Source organism: Chelonia mydas, chromosome 1 (genome assembly GCF_015237465.2).
Source record: "Chelonia mydas isolate rCheMyd1 chromosome 1, rCheMyd1.pri.v2, whole genome shotgun sequence".
Classification (NCBI taxonomy): Eukaryota; Metazoa; Chordata; order Testudines; family Cheloniidae; genus Chelonia; species Chelonia mydas.
In genome coordinates, this window is record NC_057849.1 from 312,104,733 (window position 1) to 312,113,867 (window position 9,135).

A 9,135-nucleotide genomic window follows, 5' to 3' on the forward strand; every position below is an offset into this window, starting at 1 on the left:
GCAATTGAGTCACTCACTGTTCCGTGGTGGATAAATACTTAATAGTCATTGGGCCTGAGAAAGAGTGAAAATGACTCTATAGGTCAGTGGTCAGGGAACCCACCTGAGAGGTGGGAGACCCAGGTCCAGTCACTGTCATTATTTATCCACAGTGGAAGAACTTCAACAGGAGTGAATGAGGGAGCCCCAATATCAGAATATCCCATAGCTCAATGGTTACCGCACTCTCCTGAGAGGTGGGAAAACCCCATTCAAATCTTCTCCCTCTGCCTCTGGCTATCCCAAAACCCAGGTGAATGCTCTGACCACTAGACTAAAAGTTATAAGATGGACACCACCGCTCCTCCTCCTCCAGCCATTTTGTGTGGAGCACCTACCTCATTCCCACAGGAACCTCCTAGGCACCTAAGCTGCCTGACTCCAGGTGACTGGCTCTTGTTTATAGATCACCAAGCAGAGATATGTACTTCCTTGCAGCCAGGACTTAGGTGCCTGTCTCTGAGAGACAGGTGAAGCTTAGCACACACCCCTCTCGTTGGCATCTTCCATTGGCTAGCTTACATGGCTCTCTGCCTAGCATGCTGGGTTTTTTGAATCTCATTCTAAAGAAGCATATCTTTCCCCATTAATTGTACAGAAAGCCTAGGGACCTAACTCAGGCTTTATGGGTTGCAGTGTTGTTCCTGTGATATTCTAAGTATCAGAGGGGTAGCCGTGTTAGTCTGTATCCACAAAAACAACGAGGAGTCCAGTGGCACCTTAAAGACTAACAGATTTATTTGGGCATAAGCTTTTGTGGGTAAAAAACCCACTTCTTCTATGCATCTGAAGAACGGGGTTTTTTACCCATGAAAGCTTATGCCCAAATAAATCCGTTAGTCTTTAAGGTGCCTCTGGACTCCTCGTTGTTGATATTCTAGGTGCCATGACACTCAGCTTTGCAATACCTAAGTACCTTACGAATCCCACCCTTAGGCAATTAGAACTCCAGTTAAGTCCCTACTAAGAATACAAGTAACTCACTACCATATAATGAATGATTATGACATCTCTAATTAGGTTATTAGCAAGCTTTCCTGACTTAATCCTTCATTTACAAACTAGTGTGGTTGCATATTGTGAGCTTTCCCTTCCAATCTTGGGCCATCAACTAATCCTACTTCCTGAAACATTCATTGCGGATTAGGGTGGTGGGGGAGGCTTCAAAACTTCCCTCAGATTGGACAGAACTGGACTGTTACACAGCTACTCCCCCATAGTTTAAGAGACAGCCAGTAACAAAGCAGGCTTTCAGGAGTTCATTAAAAGTATATACATAATTAGGTGGGATCATTATTACTCTTGTTTCTCAGTCTTGAATAGAAACTAGATTATCTCAGCTAATCCCCAGTTTGATCTGCAATACATCTACACGGAGTGCAGTTCCAAGGCAGAATGCTTCTTAAGGATCAGGATGTTACATATGGAAAAAATAGGGTAGTACTATTCCTAACTGTGCTACTGTCCAGTGAAGATCTACAGTCTGGACTCCTAAAAGCAAAGTTAACTTGTATGTATGGAGCTGAATGAATATAGAGCAGGATAAAGAAACACCCTGCTTGGAACTCTAGGATGTTCACGTGTAACTACCATTAACTCTAATAGGTGTCATGTGTAACAGATCCACATGTAATATAGGTGAGATTTTATCTGTAATCCCTACAATTTCAAAGCACTGAAGAGTTTTAGTTGCATGGACTTCCATTAAAGTCATTGAGTTTCATACAGCCAGACCCCTGCTAGACCTTTGAAGGCTTCCCCTCTTTCTCTTAAAAGCATTAAAACAAATTGTTAAAGTACTGATCCGTGTGAAGATCAGGGTGGATTACAGTTAATCTTAAAAAAAAAGTGTTTATATCTACTTAATTATAAACACGTCTCACGCTCTGCTGCCCAGAGAGTTGCATTGCTGTTTTACATCTTGTTATGACCAGCTTGTGACTAGTACTTGTGGTTTCATAGAGAGCAGGGAACACTCAAGAAATTGCTCCTCTTGAGAAACAGCCATGGGTAGGGCAGGGACTTCTTTCTGGTGTAGAGCACTCCAAAGGGGCCAGGAGGAGGCAGGGCCACCGTTCATTCCCCTCTGCATACCAGCACGCAAAAAAAGCTAAGAACAACAGGGGAGCAGGCTGCATAGTCTTGCTGTGCATTGGGTTACTCAGGGGGAATTGTAAACAAAGGCAGGCCAATGGCTAACTGCCATTATCTGGCCCTTAGAGTTGCTTGCTATTAATTTTTCTTCTTTTCCATTTTATGATGTGATGTAAAATCTAGACGTGTTCTATTGCAGAAAAAATGTACAAGTACAAATGAACATCATAGTATTGTTTGTTGTCTGTTCTTGAATTTTGGCTTCTGTTTTCTCTCTTTCCAAAGCTGGAGAGTCATTCACTGAAGATGGTGTGAACCATCTTAACAACCAAGTTTTCCTCTGTTTTAATCTCCATTTTTAGGGTTATTTTGCATAACAGGGCTTAACTATGGATCCTTTTGGTGATATTTTGGAAATAAAATAAATTCAAAAATGCACAAGATATAAAGTTTCATAATAATAAAAATATGCCGGTAGATATGAATCCGAGGACTCTGGTATTATTGTCTATTGCCCTACTAGTATAGATCCTCAGTTGCCTTGCCTTCTACTGATTTAATCTCGAATCCTATAAAATCCTTGTGTAACACAGAATTATTTTACCTATCACTCAACAGTCCACAGTCAAGGCTTACGATTTCCAGTACACACTATATTGTGCCTTGTAAACTCCACTTGATTCCAACAGATTTGAAAACACTAGGCCAGATTCTCAGCTGGTATAAATCAGGATAGTTCTATTGATGTCAGCGGAGGCAGATGCGGCTCTACCAATTTTGCCTCCCCAAGCAGTTGCTGCCAAATCACCGCTGCCACCGAATTGGCGCCGTGCCCGGAAGAGAGGCGGAGCTGCCGCCCAAAAGCCACCTCAGCGGGAAGAGCAGCGGAGCTGCCCCCGAATTGCCTCTACGGGACACGGACTGCCGCCCCAACACCTGCTTGGAAAGCCGGTGCCTGGAGCCGGCCCTGAGCGGAGGAATGCCGGTTTACCCATCTTGAAGTTCTGGCTCTCCATTCCTTATTATGCCTTTAGATAAATAGTGAAAAACCACTGGGCTTTGGGACTGCTAGTGTAAAGTGCCAAGCACCGCTCGAGAGCTCTTTTTATACAAATTGATGGCACTTAGCAACTCTACAGGAGGAGGAGGATTGGGCATTAAAGTACTGTACATCTTTGTTAAGAGTTTAATAAAGTAAGGACACGGTCTATGGTACATTTAAGTGCGTATTGCGGGTAGCGGAGTGGGGAATTTCAGCCTGCTGTGAAAGCACAGAGGAAGCAGGTCACCCAGATTCTGCCTCAAAAAAAAAAAAAAAAGGAGCAACTCTGCCGGGTTTCCATGACCTACATAAGGAAAGGGCATAATCAAAAGTGGCCAAGAGAAGCTGTTTGTGAAAGATCATGTGACCTTTGCTGCCCACTTCAAAAAAACTAATAAAAAGCTGAATGAAAAACAAGAAGCTACAAGAATTAGATTCAAAGTGGGAAAACCACAATAGGCTACGATATACAAAAAAAACCTATGTTAATGCAAGACCAATTTGAATTCTCCCTCTTTGATTCTATAGATTACAACATTTTATTATTCATAAAATATATATGCAGCAATACAAGATGTTATGCACATATGCTTGTGCTTCGGTTTCCTGTATATACACCTTGCATGGGCACCTATTACTTGACAACTGTCATTATACTGCACATAATTATTCCAAAGGACTTCACAGGAGCACCAAGGATAAGACTCAGATCTCTGACTGCAAAAGCACAGTGGCTACAGAGCTATGTTTAAAGCGCTCCTTACTGTATGTATCTTCGCAGAACTCTACTGGCAGTAGCTGCTGGCTCTGGCCAACCAGAGGAAACTAGGGCCCTGATCCTGCAAGCTGCTCTGCATGGGCAGATTCTTGAGTGCCACTCAAATACATAGGGCTCAGCATGGGCAAAGGAGCTCATGCTCATAGACCAGCTTGTAGGATCAGGGCCTAAAAATGGTTCTTGGCTCAACATTCCCCAACAGGATCTTGAATTTTCTGATCTAACTATCCAATTCTTGTTTTGTTCCTGGCTATTGAAGTCCTGCATGCTCTTTAGGTTCCTTGTTCTCAAGATGGGGTTCAAGTAGCACTTAAATTTTTAAAGGAGAAAAAGCCAAAGCCCATACTTTCACCCCGTGGTCTTAGGCAGCACTGCTACTGATAGTAATGGGAGAGTCTCCTTTGGCTGTAAAGGTTTCTCTTCTTTCTGATAGAAAGACTAATTTCTTGCAAGAAATTGGTTTCTCTCCAATAAGAATCCTTTATTGTTTGATATTTATTCACCCGCTCATACATGTTTTACATTGCACTAGACACTGTGGCATAACATTTTGTAAATAGTGTAATGAATTGGTGTGTATAGTATTGCCACCCCAAGTGTTCTGAAACCATGAGTTGTATTACCATAGCACCGAGGAGCCCTGGAGTTCAGACATATTCCAAAGCGAAATTTGTCAAGGCCTACTGAGACCCCTGCAAGAACTAAATAAGAGATTATTGAGTCAGTGAGAATGGTATTGGGGGAAAGCAAGATGCCCATTGGGGGTTTGTCTAGAAAAAAAAAAAAGAAAGGTGGGGGTTTTAATCAAGTTAGATAATTCAAGTTAGCCAACATGATTTGAAAAACCCATTTATGCCTAGGATAGGATAGGAATTAAAGGGTTATATTAACAAATGTTAACTAACATTTTAAAAATCTAGAGTGGACAAGGAACACTGCCTTTCAAGGTGTCCCCCTCATTCTTTGCATGAATAAATAAATTATTGTGCAATTTATATAGGATTAAAAACAGCCTCGCTTATCACACAAGACCCTTAAGAAAGCTTAGGCAACTGGAGGTATGGGGTTGCCAGATTTGTATGTATATTATCTAGCATTCCAAATGTGTCCTATTGTAAGGTGATTCCCCTTCCGTGGCACTGCATACACACCAGCCTGGTTTGAGATTGAAAAAAGTTTAGCTATGCCATTTGGTTCCCTCTTTTCTTTTATATACCTTAAGAGGCTACTCATGCCCTTAAGGAAAAGTCCAGTCTTTGCATATACATATGGCATCCTGCAACATGTTAAAGTGATTACAGCATGTGATCTTACTAGTTCTCTTCTACCACTGTGGGATAATCCATGCCCTAGGATCAAAGCCAACTCCACCCTTAAGACAATTTGGAGAGGAAAACAATTAACAACAATTAAAGATATAATACAAGATGATGCACATGTAAAGGAGGCCAGTTTAACAAATATCAGCTACCACTGTCTCATGGTTCCTTCTTTCAGTGGCTATTCTCAGGGATCCATGCAAGGATAGAGGACAATTGGTCTGTTTCAACTCTCTCATCTCTAGAAGAACATGTTAAGAAATATGGAAACAAAGGTGACTTTGTAGGGATTGTTTATAGGTGGCTTAATGCTTTGCATTACCTTCTCAATCTAAGTCTCAAAGAAAAATAGGAAAAAGAACTATCTGGCTTAATGTGAAATATACTTCAAATTCTTTATCCTTGTGATTCTTCCAGAACAAGATATTAAACAGGTACTACTGGACTCCAGAACATTTGTTTAAGGCTAGAGTGGCATGTGCCCCCGAGGAAGCCAGGTCAGGGTAAGAGCCACGCAGGCAGCTGTGTGGAGCCTTGGACCCTTCATCTGCCCTGGGTGGGGAGCCATGGGGGTGAGGACATGGGCTGGGGGTTGCTCTCAGGTCCCCTCAACCTCCCCAGCCCAGCTCCAGCTTCCAACCTGGCCAGGGGGTGAGGCCTGGGGGGGGAAGAGGAGGGGCAGGGATGGGGCCATGGAAGGGGTGGACCCTCATGGCCTCCGCACTTTTAGAAAGAATCCATCACCCCTGTTGAAGAGCCCATTATAAGTATCTACATGTGGAACAAATATTCAATAGATTAATCAAGTAACCCCTTAACTTTCTCTTTGTTAAGCTAAACAGATTGAGCTCCTTGAGTTTAATCAGTGTAGACATGTTTTCTAATCCTCTAATAATTCTTGTGTTTCTTCTCTGAACCCTCTCCAATTTATTAACGTCCTTCTTGATTTGTGGATACCGGAACTGGACACAGTATTCAAGTAGCAGTCACACCAGTGCTAAATACAGAGGTAAAATAACCTCTCTACTCCTACTTGAGATTCCCCTGTTTATGCATCCCAGACTTGTATTAGCTCTTTTGGCCACAGCATCACTTTGGGAGCTCATGATTATCCAATTATCCACCATGACCCCCAAACTTTTTTCAGGGTCACTGATTCCCAAGATAGAGTCCCCCATCCTGTAAGTATAGCCTACATTCTTTGTTCCTAGATGTATACATTTACATTTAGCTGTATTAAAATGCTTATTGTTTGCTTGCTCCCAGTTTACCAAGTGATCCAGATCACTCTGAATCAGTGAGTTTTCCTCTTCATTATTTATCACTCCCCCAGTTTTTGGGTAATCTGCAAACTGTCAGTGACAATTTTATGTTTTCTTCCAGGTCATGGATAATAATGTTCAATAGGAAAAGGTCAAGAACTGATCCTTGCCAGACCACACTGGAAACAAAGCTGCTTGATGAAAATTCCTCATTTAAGTTTTGAGACCTATCAGCTACTCAGTTTTTAATCCATTTCATGTGTGCCATGTTAATTTTATATCCTTCTCGTTTTTTTTAATCAAAATGTTGTGTGGTACCAACTCGAATGTGTTACAGAAGTCTAAATATATGACATCAAGACTATGATTAGTTTGACAGGATCTATTTTCCATAAACCCATGTAATTTGCATTAATTACATCACCTTCCCTTAATTTTTTATTGAGTTCTGTATCAGCCACTCCATTATCTTGCCCTGGATCAATGTCAGACTGAGAAGGCCTATAGTGACCCAGCTCATCCCATTTACCCTTTTTAAAAAATGGCACAACATTAGTTTTCTTTCAGTCTTCTTCAACTTCCCCAGTGTTCCAAAACATATTGAAAGTCAACATTAACAGTCCAGTGAGCTCCTCAGCCAGCTCTTTTAAAACTTTTGGATTCAAGTTATGTGGAACTGTTGATTTGAAAATGCCTAAATTTAATAGTTTCTGTTTAACATCCTTCCGAGATACTAGTGGAATGGCATGAGTGTTGTAACCCCTTTAGGGTTTTGACAGCATGGCTCCTTTAAATCTTTGACCTGAAGGGGAAGAGCTGATTGTTCCAGAAAAAGGAAGTGCTGTTGAGGGGGTGGAGCAGAGAGAGAGGGGAAAGAGACAAGGTGTGTGTGTCTGGAGCTCCAGACAGAAGGGCTGCAGTAAGCAGGCCCTCACACAGTGAAGCAGCTGAGAACCTGCCAGAAGGCTGGAAGGGACAGAGCGGCTGACCAGGGACACCCCAAGACAGAACCCAGGAGGAGCACTGTGCCAGGTAGGCAAGTATCAGAAGGGAGGAATCGCCCAAGAAGGACAGACTGGAGCTTGACCCAGTATTACTGCTGCCCAGAGCTGTCTGGGGCTGTGAGTACAGGGGTTTGTGATTTTGCACTAGAACTAAGGAGGGAGGCTGTTAGCTAATTAAATGAGGAGGTTGTTGCTCTGTGTGGCTTTGCAGAGTGCAAGAGAAGAGGGCACTGGAGGGGGTTGCTGGGGAAAGTTTACTGGCACCGAAGACAACCAGGACCACCCAAGACTCACTGCTGGACTGGAACTTTGCCAGGACTCCTGAACTTTGTGTGAAGACACATAGCTCGATGTCTGCCCTTTCAGACTGTGGTACCGCTGGGCCTGTGGGGCTTTGAGTTGAATGCAACCCTGTTTTACCACTCCCCGTCTTTCCCCTGTTGTGTTTCTCCTTTCATCCCTCTGTAAATAAACATTTCCCTTTCCCATATTCATTGTACTCTTCCAGGGTGTGTGTGTTCACTCTGGCGAGGTTGGAACAGGTGACCCTGAGGTGGAAGGGACTTCCACTGCTCCATTCCTGCACATGCCTGTTCTTGGCCAGAGCTGCCTGCAGAGCAGACTCCATCTTGGCCACGAGGGCATGGAAGTTATAGTGTTATAACCATCAGATGAGACTATATTATTTCTGTTTCCCCCCCACCAAAACAGAACAGAAATATTTACTGAACAAGTCTGCCTTTTCTGCATTACTACTACTAATTCTACCTGTTCCATCTAGCAATGGCCCAATAACATTGTCAGGTGTTGGTCTTGTTCCTAATATATTTTAAAAACCTCCTTCTAATTGTCCTTAATGCTGCTGGCCTTAAATTTCTCCTTGTGTCCCTTTGCTTCCCTTATCAATTTTCTATAATTCCAAACTTCTGATTTATATTCATTACTATCAACTTCTCCTTTCTTCCATTTCTTATATATTATTTTTTACAGCTGCCTTCACTTCCCCTCTAAAACAAGTCATTTTATTAACCAGCAGAGTCTTGGTCATCAATTGTGAGATGGCTAGAGACAATAACTAGGTTGACAGAATCATTCTTTTATCAGCCTAGTTGCAGCTATACTAGAGGTTAGGTTGGCATAGCTACAGCACTCAGGGATGTGGATTTTTCACAACCCTGAGAGCTATAGCTATGGTGATCTAAATTGTAGGTATAGATCAGATCTGAGACTAACTAAACTGATTGCCCAGAACAACAAATTAGCTGGGAAATAAAGATCACTATTGAAGTGGTAGTCTCAATTAGCCAATCTTAGCAGGTAGATTATGTGGGCACATAAATTCTTCTGACCTCTGGGAAGATAAAGTACAGTATTTCCAAATATGGGTCATTTGGAAGTATCAAAATATTTCTAAATTATCTTTGGGTCATTATAACCAATAGCTACATTTTTTTGTGTTATCCAGATGACTAAGTCACAAATGCATGCTAAATCCCAATTTAGTCTTGGCTTGGTCTTCTCTGTACATGCTGTATGTGTCATGGTTAGCTACTGTTGATGATTTAATATCAATATGACAAATGAATCATCCAGTGAA